The following is a 9,835-nucleotide window of genomic DNA, read 5'->3' on the forward strand; positions in this document are numbered from 1 at the left end:
GTAGTGGAGTGGGAGCAGGGCTGGGTGGTGGAGTGGGAGTAGGGGCCGGGGGTGTTGGGGAGGGAGCAGGGGTCGGGGGTGTTGGGGACGTCTCGGGTGGGGTGAGTGTATGGTTGGGATTGGCTATGGTGGGTGTTAATGGTGGTGGTGATAAGTTGTGTTCGGCAGGTAGGGGAGTATATAGTTGGAAAGGACGGGGAGAGGGGGTGTTTGCGGAGCTAGGGGTGTTGGATGGTGTAGTAGTGCATTGTGAGAAAGGAAAAATGTGCTCAGCAAACGTGACATGACGAGAGACATGAACGTGTCCGGTGTGAAGGTCGAGACAGCGATAGCCTTTGTGCTCGTCACAGAAGCCGAGAAAAGCACATGGGATAGAGCGTGATGACAATTTATTTGCAGAAGTGGCGTAGGCATTGGGAAAACAGAGACAGCCGAAAACACGAACCGCGGGGTAGTCGGGGTGGGAAAGAAAGAGGGAATAATAGGGAGTAGTGTTGGGTTTAGTTTTGGAAGGTCGAATATTTAGAAGGAAGGTGGCCATGTGTAGGGCTTCAGCCCAAAACTTGGGAGGCATAGATGATTGAATGAGGAGAGTGCGAACTATATCATTGAGGGTGCGAAGAGAGCGTTCTGCTTTACCATTTTGAGGGAAGGTGTAGGGACATGAGAACCTAAGCAGGATGCCATGTTGTAAGAAGAAAGTACGATTTTTAATGTTATCAAACTCGCGACCATTGTCACATTGGATAAAGCGAATTGGGAGGAAGAAGTGAACAGACACATAGCGTTGAAAATTAAGAAAAGAGAATGGACCTCGGATTTGTTGCGTAGAGGAAAAGTCCAGACAAAGTGGGTGAAATCATCTAGGATAACAAGGTAGTATTTAAAACCCGAAACACTTGCAATGGGAGAGGTCCATAAATCACAATGTATTAATTCAAAGGGATAAGTGCTACAAAAACTAGAGGAACTAAAGGGAAGACACACATGTTTGCCTAATTGACAAGACTCGCCAAACACAGAATTATGAGAGTCCCTATTACATGGTATGGTAAATTCACTAAGCATAGAAGCTAAGACGGCGGGGTTGGGATGGCCCAAGCGACGATGCCAGAGATCGCCGGAGGCCAGCATGGATGTTGGAGGGGTGGCGGCGGGAACTCCATTAAGAGAATAAAGATCACCGGAGCTATTGAAGCGAGCGATCTCGGCCTTGGTCAGGTAATCCTTTACAGATAAACCAGAAGGGTCAAATTCAGTCGAAACTAGATTGTCGCAAGTAAATTGGCGAACAGAGATAAGATTTTTAATGAGGGCGGGTGCAACTAGAACATCGTGAAGTGAAAGAGGTTTGGTGGAAGAGGGAAGTTGAGCCTGACCAACACAATATATAGGAATAGATGATCCATCTCCAAGGATAATGGAAGGGAAAGGAGATTTAGTGCAAGAAGATAACCAATTACTAGATGCAGACATATGACTAGAGGCCCCTGAATCAAAGATCCAATCCGTACCTGAGTTTCCTTGTGCAGCAAAGTTATTCATGGCCTGGAGAAAGGCAGCTTGATCCCAGCTCGGCGTCGCAGGTGAGGGTGGCGTCGGAAGCAGTTGTTGGGGAACGTAACAGAAATTCAAAATTTTCTACGCATCACCAAGGTCAATCTATGGAGTACTCTAGCAACGAGGGGAAGGGGAGTGAATCTACATACCATTGTAGATCGCGATGCGGAAGCGTTGCAAGAACGCGGATGAAGGAGTCGTACTCGTAGCGATTCAGATCGCGGTTGATTCTGATCTAAGCACCGAAAAACGGTGCCTCCGTGTTCAACACACGTGCAGCCCGGTGACGTCTCCCACGCCTTGATCCAGCAAGGGGAGAGGGAGAGGTTGGGGAAGACTCCATCCAGCAGCAGCACGACGGCGTGGTGGTGATGGAGGAGCGTGGCAATCCTGCAGGGCTTCGCCAAGCACCGCGGGAGAGGAGGAGGAGGGAGAGGGGTAGGGCTGCGCCGAAAGAGAGACGTTCTCGTGTGTATGGCAGCCCCTAGACCTCAACTATATATAGGGGGAGGGGAGGGGGCTGCGCCCCCTCTAGGGTTTCCACCCCAAGAGGTGCGGTAGCCTAGAACCCATCTAGGGTGGCGGCCAAGGGGAGGAGAGGGGGGGGGGCGCCACTAGGGTGGGCCTTAAGGCCCATCTGGACCTAGGGTTTGCCCCCTCCCACTCTCCCATGCGCCTTGGGCCTTGGTGGGGGGGCGCACCAGCCCACCTGGGGCTGGTCCCCTCCCACACTTGGCCCACGCTGTTGGGGAACGTAGCAGAAATTCAAAATTTTCTACGCATCACCAAGATCAATCTATGGAGTAATCTAGCAACGAGGGGAAGGAGAGTGCATCTACATACCCTTGTAGATCGCGAGCGGAAGCGTTCAAGAGAACGGGGTTGATGGAGTCGTACTCGTCGTGATCCAAATCACCGATGATCCTAGCGCCGAACGGACAGCACCTCCGCGTTCAACACACGTACGGAGCAGCGACGTCTCCTCCTTCTTGATCCAGCAAGGGGGGGAGAGGTTGATGGAGATCCAGCAGCACGACGGCGTGGTGGTGGAAATAGCGGGATTCCAACAGGGCTTCGCCAAGCGCTGCGGGAGGAGGGAGGTGTGTCACGAGAGGGAGAGGGAGGCGCCAGGGCTTAGATCTTGCTGCCCTCCGTCCCCCCCACTATATATAGGGCCAAGGGAGAGGGGGGGGGCGCAGCCTTGGCCCTTCCTCCAAGGAAGGGTGCGGCCAGGGAGGAGTCCATCCTCCCCAAGGCACCTCGGAGGTGCCTTCCCCCCTTAGGACTCTCCCTTTCCCTTATCTCTTGGCGCATGGGCCTCTTGGGGCTGGTGCCCTTGGCCCATATAGGCCAAGGCGCACCCCCTACAGCCCATGTGGCCCCCCGGGGCTGGTGGACCCCCTTGGTGGACCCCCGGACCCCTTTCGGCACTCCCGGTACAATACCGATAAAGTGCGAAACTTTTCCGACGACCAAAATAAGACTTCCCATATATAAATCTTTACCTCCGGACCATTCCGGAACTCCTCGTGACGTCCGGGATCTCATCCGGGACTCCAAACAACTTTTGGGTTACCGCATACTAATATCTCTATAACCCTAGCGTCACCGAACCTTAAGTGTGTAGACCCTACGGGTTCGGGAGACATGCAGACATGACCGAGACGACTCTCCGGTCAATAACCAACAGCGGGATCTGGATACCCATGTTGGCTCCCACATGCTCCTCGATGATCTCATCGGATGAACCACGATGTCGAGGATTCAATCAATTCCGTATCCAATTCCCTTTGTCAATCGGTATGTTACTTGCCCGAGATTCGATCGTCGGTATTCCTATACCTTGTTCAATCTCGTTACCGGCAAGTCTCTTTACTCGTTCCGTAACTCACATCATCCCGTGATCAACTCCTTGGTCACATTGTGCACATTATGATGATGTCCTACCGAGTGGGCCCAGAGATACCTCTCCGTTTACACGGAGTGACAAATCCCAGTCTCGATTCGTGCCAGCCCATCAGACACTTTCGGAAATACCTGTAGTGCACCTTTATAGTCACCCAGTTACGTTGTGACGTTTGGTACACCCAAAGCATTCCTACGGTATCCGGGAGTTGCACAATCTCATGGTCTAAGGAAATGATACTTGACATTAGAAAAGCTCTGAGCAAACGAACTACACGATCCTTGTGCTAGGCTTAGGATTGGGTCTTGTCCATCACATCATTCTCCTAATGATGTGATCCCGTTATCAACGACATCCAATGTCCATGGTCAGGAAACCGTAACCATCTATTGATCAACGAGCTAGTCTCCTAGAGGCTTACTAGGGACATGGTGTTGTCTATGTATCCACACATGTATCTGAGTTTCCTATCAATACAATTCTAGCATGGATAATAAACGATTATCGTGAACAAGGAAATATAATAATAACCAATTTATTATTGCCTCTAGGGCATATTTCCAACAGTCTCCCACTTGCACTAGAGTCAATAATCTAGTTCACATCACCATGTGATTAACACTCTTAGGTCACATCACCATGTGACCAACATCCAAAGAGTTTACTAGAGTCAACAATCTAGTTCACATCACTATGTGATTAACACTCAATGAGTTCTGGTTTGATCATGTTATGCTTGTGAGAGAGGTTATTAGTCAACGGGTCTGAACCTTTGACATCCGTGTGTGCTTTACGAATATCTATGTCATCTTGTGGATGCTACCACGCGCTACTTGGAGCCATTTCAAATAACTGCTCTACTATACGAATCCGGTTTACTACTCAGAGCCATCCGGATTAGTGTCAAAGTTCGCATCGACGTAACCCTTACGACGAACCCCTTTTCACCTCCATAATCGAGAAAATTCCTTAGTCCACTAGATACTAAGGATAAGTTCAACCGCTGTCATGTGACCATTCCCGGATCACTATTGTACCCCTTGACCAACTCATGGCAAGGCACACTTCATGTGCGGTACACAGCATAGCATACTGTAGAGCCTACGTCTAAAGCATAGGGTACGACCTTCGTCCTTTCTCTCTCTTCTGCTGTGGTCAGGTCTTGAGTCTTACTCAATACTCACACCTTGTAACATAGCCAAGAACTCCTTCTTTGCTGATCTATTTTGAACTCTTTGAAAATCATGTCAAGGTGTGCGTTCTTTGAAAGTGTCATCAGGCGTCTTGATCTATCTCTATAGATCTTGATGCCCAATATGTAAGCAGCTTTATCCAGGTCTTCCTTTGAAAAACTCCTTTCAAACAACCCTTTATGCTTTCCAGAAATTTTACATCATTTCGGATCAACAATATGTCATTCACATATACTTATTAGAAATGTTGTAGCGCTCCCACTCACTTTATTGTAAATACAAGTTTCTAACAAGCTTTGTATAAACCCAAAAACTTTGATCACTCCATCAAAGCGTACATACCAACTCCGAGATGCTTACTCCAGTCCTTTGAAGGATTGCTGGAGCTTTGCATACTTGTTAGCATCTTTCAGGATTGACAAAAACCTTCTGGTTGTATCACATACAACCTTTCCTTATGAAAACTGGTAAGGAAACTTGTTTTGATATCCTATCTGCAAGATTTCATAAATAATGCAGTAACTGCTAACACAATTCCAACAGACTCTTAGCATCGCTACGAGTGAGAAAATCTCATCGTAGTCAACTCCTTGAACTTGTCGGATAACATCTTAACGACAAGTCGAGCTTTCTTAATGGTGACACTTACCATCATTGTGTGTCTTCCTTTTAAAATCCATCTGTACCCAACAGCCTTACGACCATCAAGTATTTCTTCCAAAGTCTACACTTTGCTTTTATGCATGGATCCTCTCTCGGATTTCATGGCCTCGAGCCATTCGTCGGAATCCGGGCCCACCATCGCTTCCCCATAGCTCGTAGGTTCATTGTTGTCTAGCAACATGACTTCCAAGATAGGATTACGTACCACTCTGAAGTAGTACGCATCCTTATCGACCTACGAGGTTTGGTAGTGACTTGATCCGAAGTTTCATGATCACTATCATAAGCTTCCACTTCAATTGGTGTAGGTGACACAGGAACAACTTCCTGTGCCCTGCTACACACTAGTTGAAGTTATGGTTCAATAACCTCATCAAGTCTCCACCATCCTCCCACTCAATTCTTTCGAGAGAAACTTTTCCTCGAGAAAGGACCCGTTTCTAGAAGCAATTACTTTTGCTTCCAGATCTGAAATAGGAGGTATACCCAACTATTTTGGGTATTCTTATGAAGATGCATCTATCCGCTTCGGGTTCGAGCTTATCAGCCTGAAACTTTTTCACATAAGCGTCGCAGCCCCAAACTTTTAAGAAACGACAGCTTAGGTTTCTCTAAACCATAGTTCATACGGTGTCGTCTCAACGGAATTGCGTGGTGCCCTATTTAAAGTGAATGCGGTTGTCTCTAATGCCTAACCCATAAACGATAGTGGTAATTTGATAAGAGACATCATGGTATGCACCATATCCAATAGGGTGCAGTTATGATGATCGGACACACCATCGCACTATGGTGTTCCAGGCGGTATTAATTGTAAAACACTTTCCACAATGTCTTAATTGTGTGCCAAACTCGTAACTTAGATATCTCTATGATCATATCATAGACATTTTATCCTCTTGCACGACGATCTTCAACTTCACTCTGAAATTACTTGAACCTTTTAATAATTCAGACTTGTGTTTCATCAAGTAAATACACTCAGTATCTACTCAAATCATCTGTGAAGTAAGAACATAACGATATCCACTGCATGCCTCAGCACTCATTGGACTGCATACATCAAAATGTATTACTTCCAACAAGTTGCTCTCTTGTTCCATCTTACTAAAAATGAGGCCTTTCAGTCATCTTGCCCATGTGGTATGATTTGCATGTCTCAAGTGATTCAAAATCAAGTGAGTCCAAACGATCCATCTGCATGGAGTTTCTTCATGCATATATACCAATAGACATGGTTCGCATGTCTCAATCCTTTCAAAAACGAGTGAGTCCAAAGATCCATCTACATGGAGCTTCTTCATGCGTTCTATACCAATATGACTTCAAATGGCAGTGCCACAAGTATGTGGTACTATCATTACTATTTTATATCTTTTGGCACGAACATGTGTATCACTACGATCGAGATTCATTTTAGGTGCAAGACCATTGAAGGTATTATTCAATTAAACAGTGTAACCATTATTCTTCTTAAATGAATAACCGTATTGCGATAAACATAATCCAATCATGCTCAACGCAAACACCAAATCTCGATGGTAGAGGGAGCATGCGATGCTTGATCACATCAACCTTGGAAACACTTCCAGCACATATCGTCATCTCACCTTTAGCTAGTCTCCGTTTATTCCGCAGCTTTTATTTCGAGTTACTAACACTTAGCAACCGAACCGGTATCTAATACCCTGGTGCTACTAGGAGTACTAGTAAAGTACACGTTCATATAATGTATATCCAATATACTTCTGTTGACCTTGCCTGCCCTCTCATCTACCAAGTATCTAGGGTAGTTCTGCTTCAGTGACCGTTCCTCATTACAGAAGCACTTAGTCTCGGGTTTGGGTTCAACCTTGGGATTCTTCACTAGAGCAACAAATGATTTGCTGTTTCATGAAGTATCCCTTTTGCCCTTGCCCTTCTAGAAACTAGTGGTTTTACTAACCATCAACAATTGATGCTCCTTCTTAATTTCTACTTTCGCGGTGTCAAACATCGCGAGTTGCTCAAGGATCATCATGTCTATCCCTGATATGTTATAGTTCATCACGAAGCTCTAATAGCTTGGTGGCAGTGACTATGGAGAACCATCACTATCTCATGTTGAAGATTAACTCCCACTCGATTCAAGCGATTGTAGTACTCAGACAATCTGAGCACATGCTCAACGATTGAGCTTTTCTCCCTTAGTTTGCAGGCTTAAGAAACTTGCCAGAGGTCTCATACCTCTTGACGTGGGCACTAGTCTGAAATCCCAATTTCAGTTTTCGGAACATCTCATATGTTCTGCGACGTTTCAAAAACGTCTTTGGTGCCACAATTCTAAACCGCACTGAACTATCACGTAGTCATCAAAACGTGTATGTCAGATGTTTCGTAACATCTACAGACGACGCTGAGGTTCAGCACACCGAGCGGTGCATTAAGGACATAAGCCTTCTGTGCAGCAATGAGGACACTCCTCAGTTTACGGACCCTGTCCGCATAATTGCTACTATCAACTTTCAACTAAATTTTCTCTAGGAACGTATCTTAAACAGTAGAACTAAAGCGTATGACATAATTTTCAAAGATCTTTTGACTATGTTCATGATAATTAAGTTCATCTGATTAATGAACTCCCACTCAGATAGACATCCCTCTAGTCATCTAAGTGATACATGATCCGAGTCAAACTAGGCCGTGTCCGATCATCACGTGAGACGGACAAGTCATCATCGGTGAACATCTCCATGTTGATCGTATCTTCTATACGACTCATGCTCGACCTTTCGGTCTCTTGTGTTTCGAGGCCATGTCTGTACATGCTAGGCTCGTCAAGTCAACCTAAGTGTTTTGCATGTGTTCCGAGGCCATGTCTGTACATGCTAGGCTCGTCAACACCCGTTGTATTCGAACGTTAGAATCTATCACACCCGATCATCACGTGGTGCTTCGAAACAATGAACCTTCGCAACGGTGCACAGTTAGGGGGAACACGTCTCTTGAAATTTTTAGTGAGGGATCATCTTACTTACTACCGTCGTTCTAAGCAAATAAGATGCATAACATGATAAACATCACATGCAATCAAATAGTGACATGATATGGCCAATATCATTTTGCTCCTTTGATCTCCATCTTCGGGGCACCATGATCATCTTTGTCACCGGCATGACACCATGGTCTCCATCATCATGATCTCCATCATTGTGTCTTCATGAAGTTGTCACGCCAACGATTACTTCTACTTCTATGGCTAACGCGCTTAGCAATAAAGTAAAGTAATTTACATGGCGTTATTCAATGACACGCAGGTCATACAAAAAATAAAGACAACTCCTATGGCTCCTGCCGGTTGTCATACTCATCGACATGCAAGTCGTGATTCCTATTACAAGAATATGATCAATCTCATACATCACATATATCATTCATCACATCTTCTGGCCATATCACATCACATAGCACATGCTGCAAAAACAAGTTAGACGTCCTCTAATTGTTGTTGCAAGTTTTTACATGGCTTGGATAGGTTTCTAGCAAGAACGTTTCTTACCTACGTAAGACCACAACGTGATATGCCAATTTCTATTTACCCTTCATAAGGACCCTTTTCATCGAATCCGTTCCGACTAAAGTGGGAGAGACAGACACCCGCTAGCCACCTTATGCAACTAGTGCATGTCAGTCGGTGGAACCTGTCTCACGTAAGCGTACGTGTAAGGTCGGCCCGGGGCGCTTCATCCCACAATGCCGCCGAAACAAGATAAGACTAGTAACGGCAAGTAAATTGACAACATCGACGCCCACAACTACTTTGTGTTCTACTCGTGCATAGAAACTAAGCATAGACCTAGCTCATGATGCCACTGTTGGGGAACGTAGCAGAAATTCAAAATTTTCTACGCATCACCAAGATCAATCTATGGAGTAATCTAGCAACGAGGGGAAGGAGAGTGCATCTACATACCCTTGTAGATCGCGAGCGGAAGCGTTCAAGAGAACGGGGTTGATGGAGTCGTACTCGTCGTGATCCAAATCACCGATGATCCTAGCGCCGAACGGACAGCACCTCCGCGTTCAACACACGTACGGAGCAGCGACGTCTCCTCCTTCTTGATCCAGCAAGGGGGGAGGAGAGGTTGATGGAGATCCAGCAGCACGACGGCGTGGTGGTGGAAGTAGCGGGATTCCAACAGGGCTTCGCCAAGCGCTGCGGGAGGAGGGAGGTGTGTCACGGGAAGGAGAGGGAGGCGCCAGGGCTTAGATCTTGCTGCCCTCCCTCCCCCCCACTATATATAGGGCCAAGGGAGAGGGGGGGCAGCCTTGGCCCTTCCTGCAAGGAAGGGTGCGGCCAGGGAGGAGTCCATCCTCCCCAAGGCACCTCGGAGGTGCCTTCCCCCCTTAGGACTCTCCCTTTCCCTTATCTCTTGGCGCATGGGCCTCTTGGGGCTGGTGCCCTTGGCCCATATAGGCCAAGGCGCACCCCCTACAGCCCATGTGGCCCACCGGGGCTGGTGGACCTCCTTGG

Source organism: Triticum aestivum, chromosome 2D, assembly GCF_018294505.1.
Source record: "Triticum aestivum cultivar Chinese Spring chromosome 2D, IWGSC CS RefSeq v2.1, whole genome shotgun sequence".
Classification (NCBI taxonomy): domain Eukaryota; kingdom Viridiplantae; phylum Streptophyta; class Magnoliopsida; order Poales; family Poaceae; genus Triticum; species Triticum aestivum.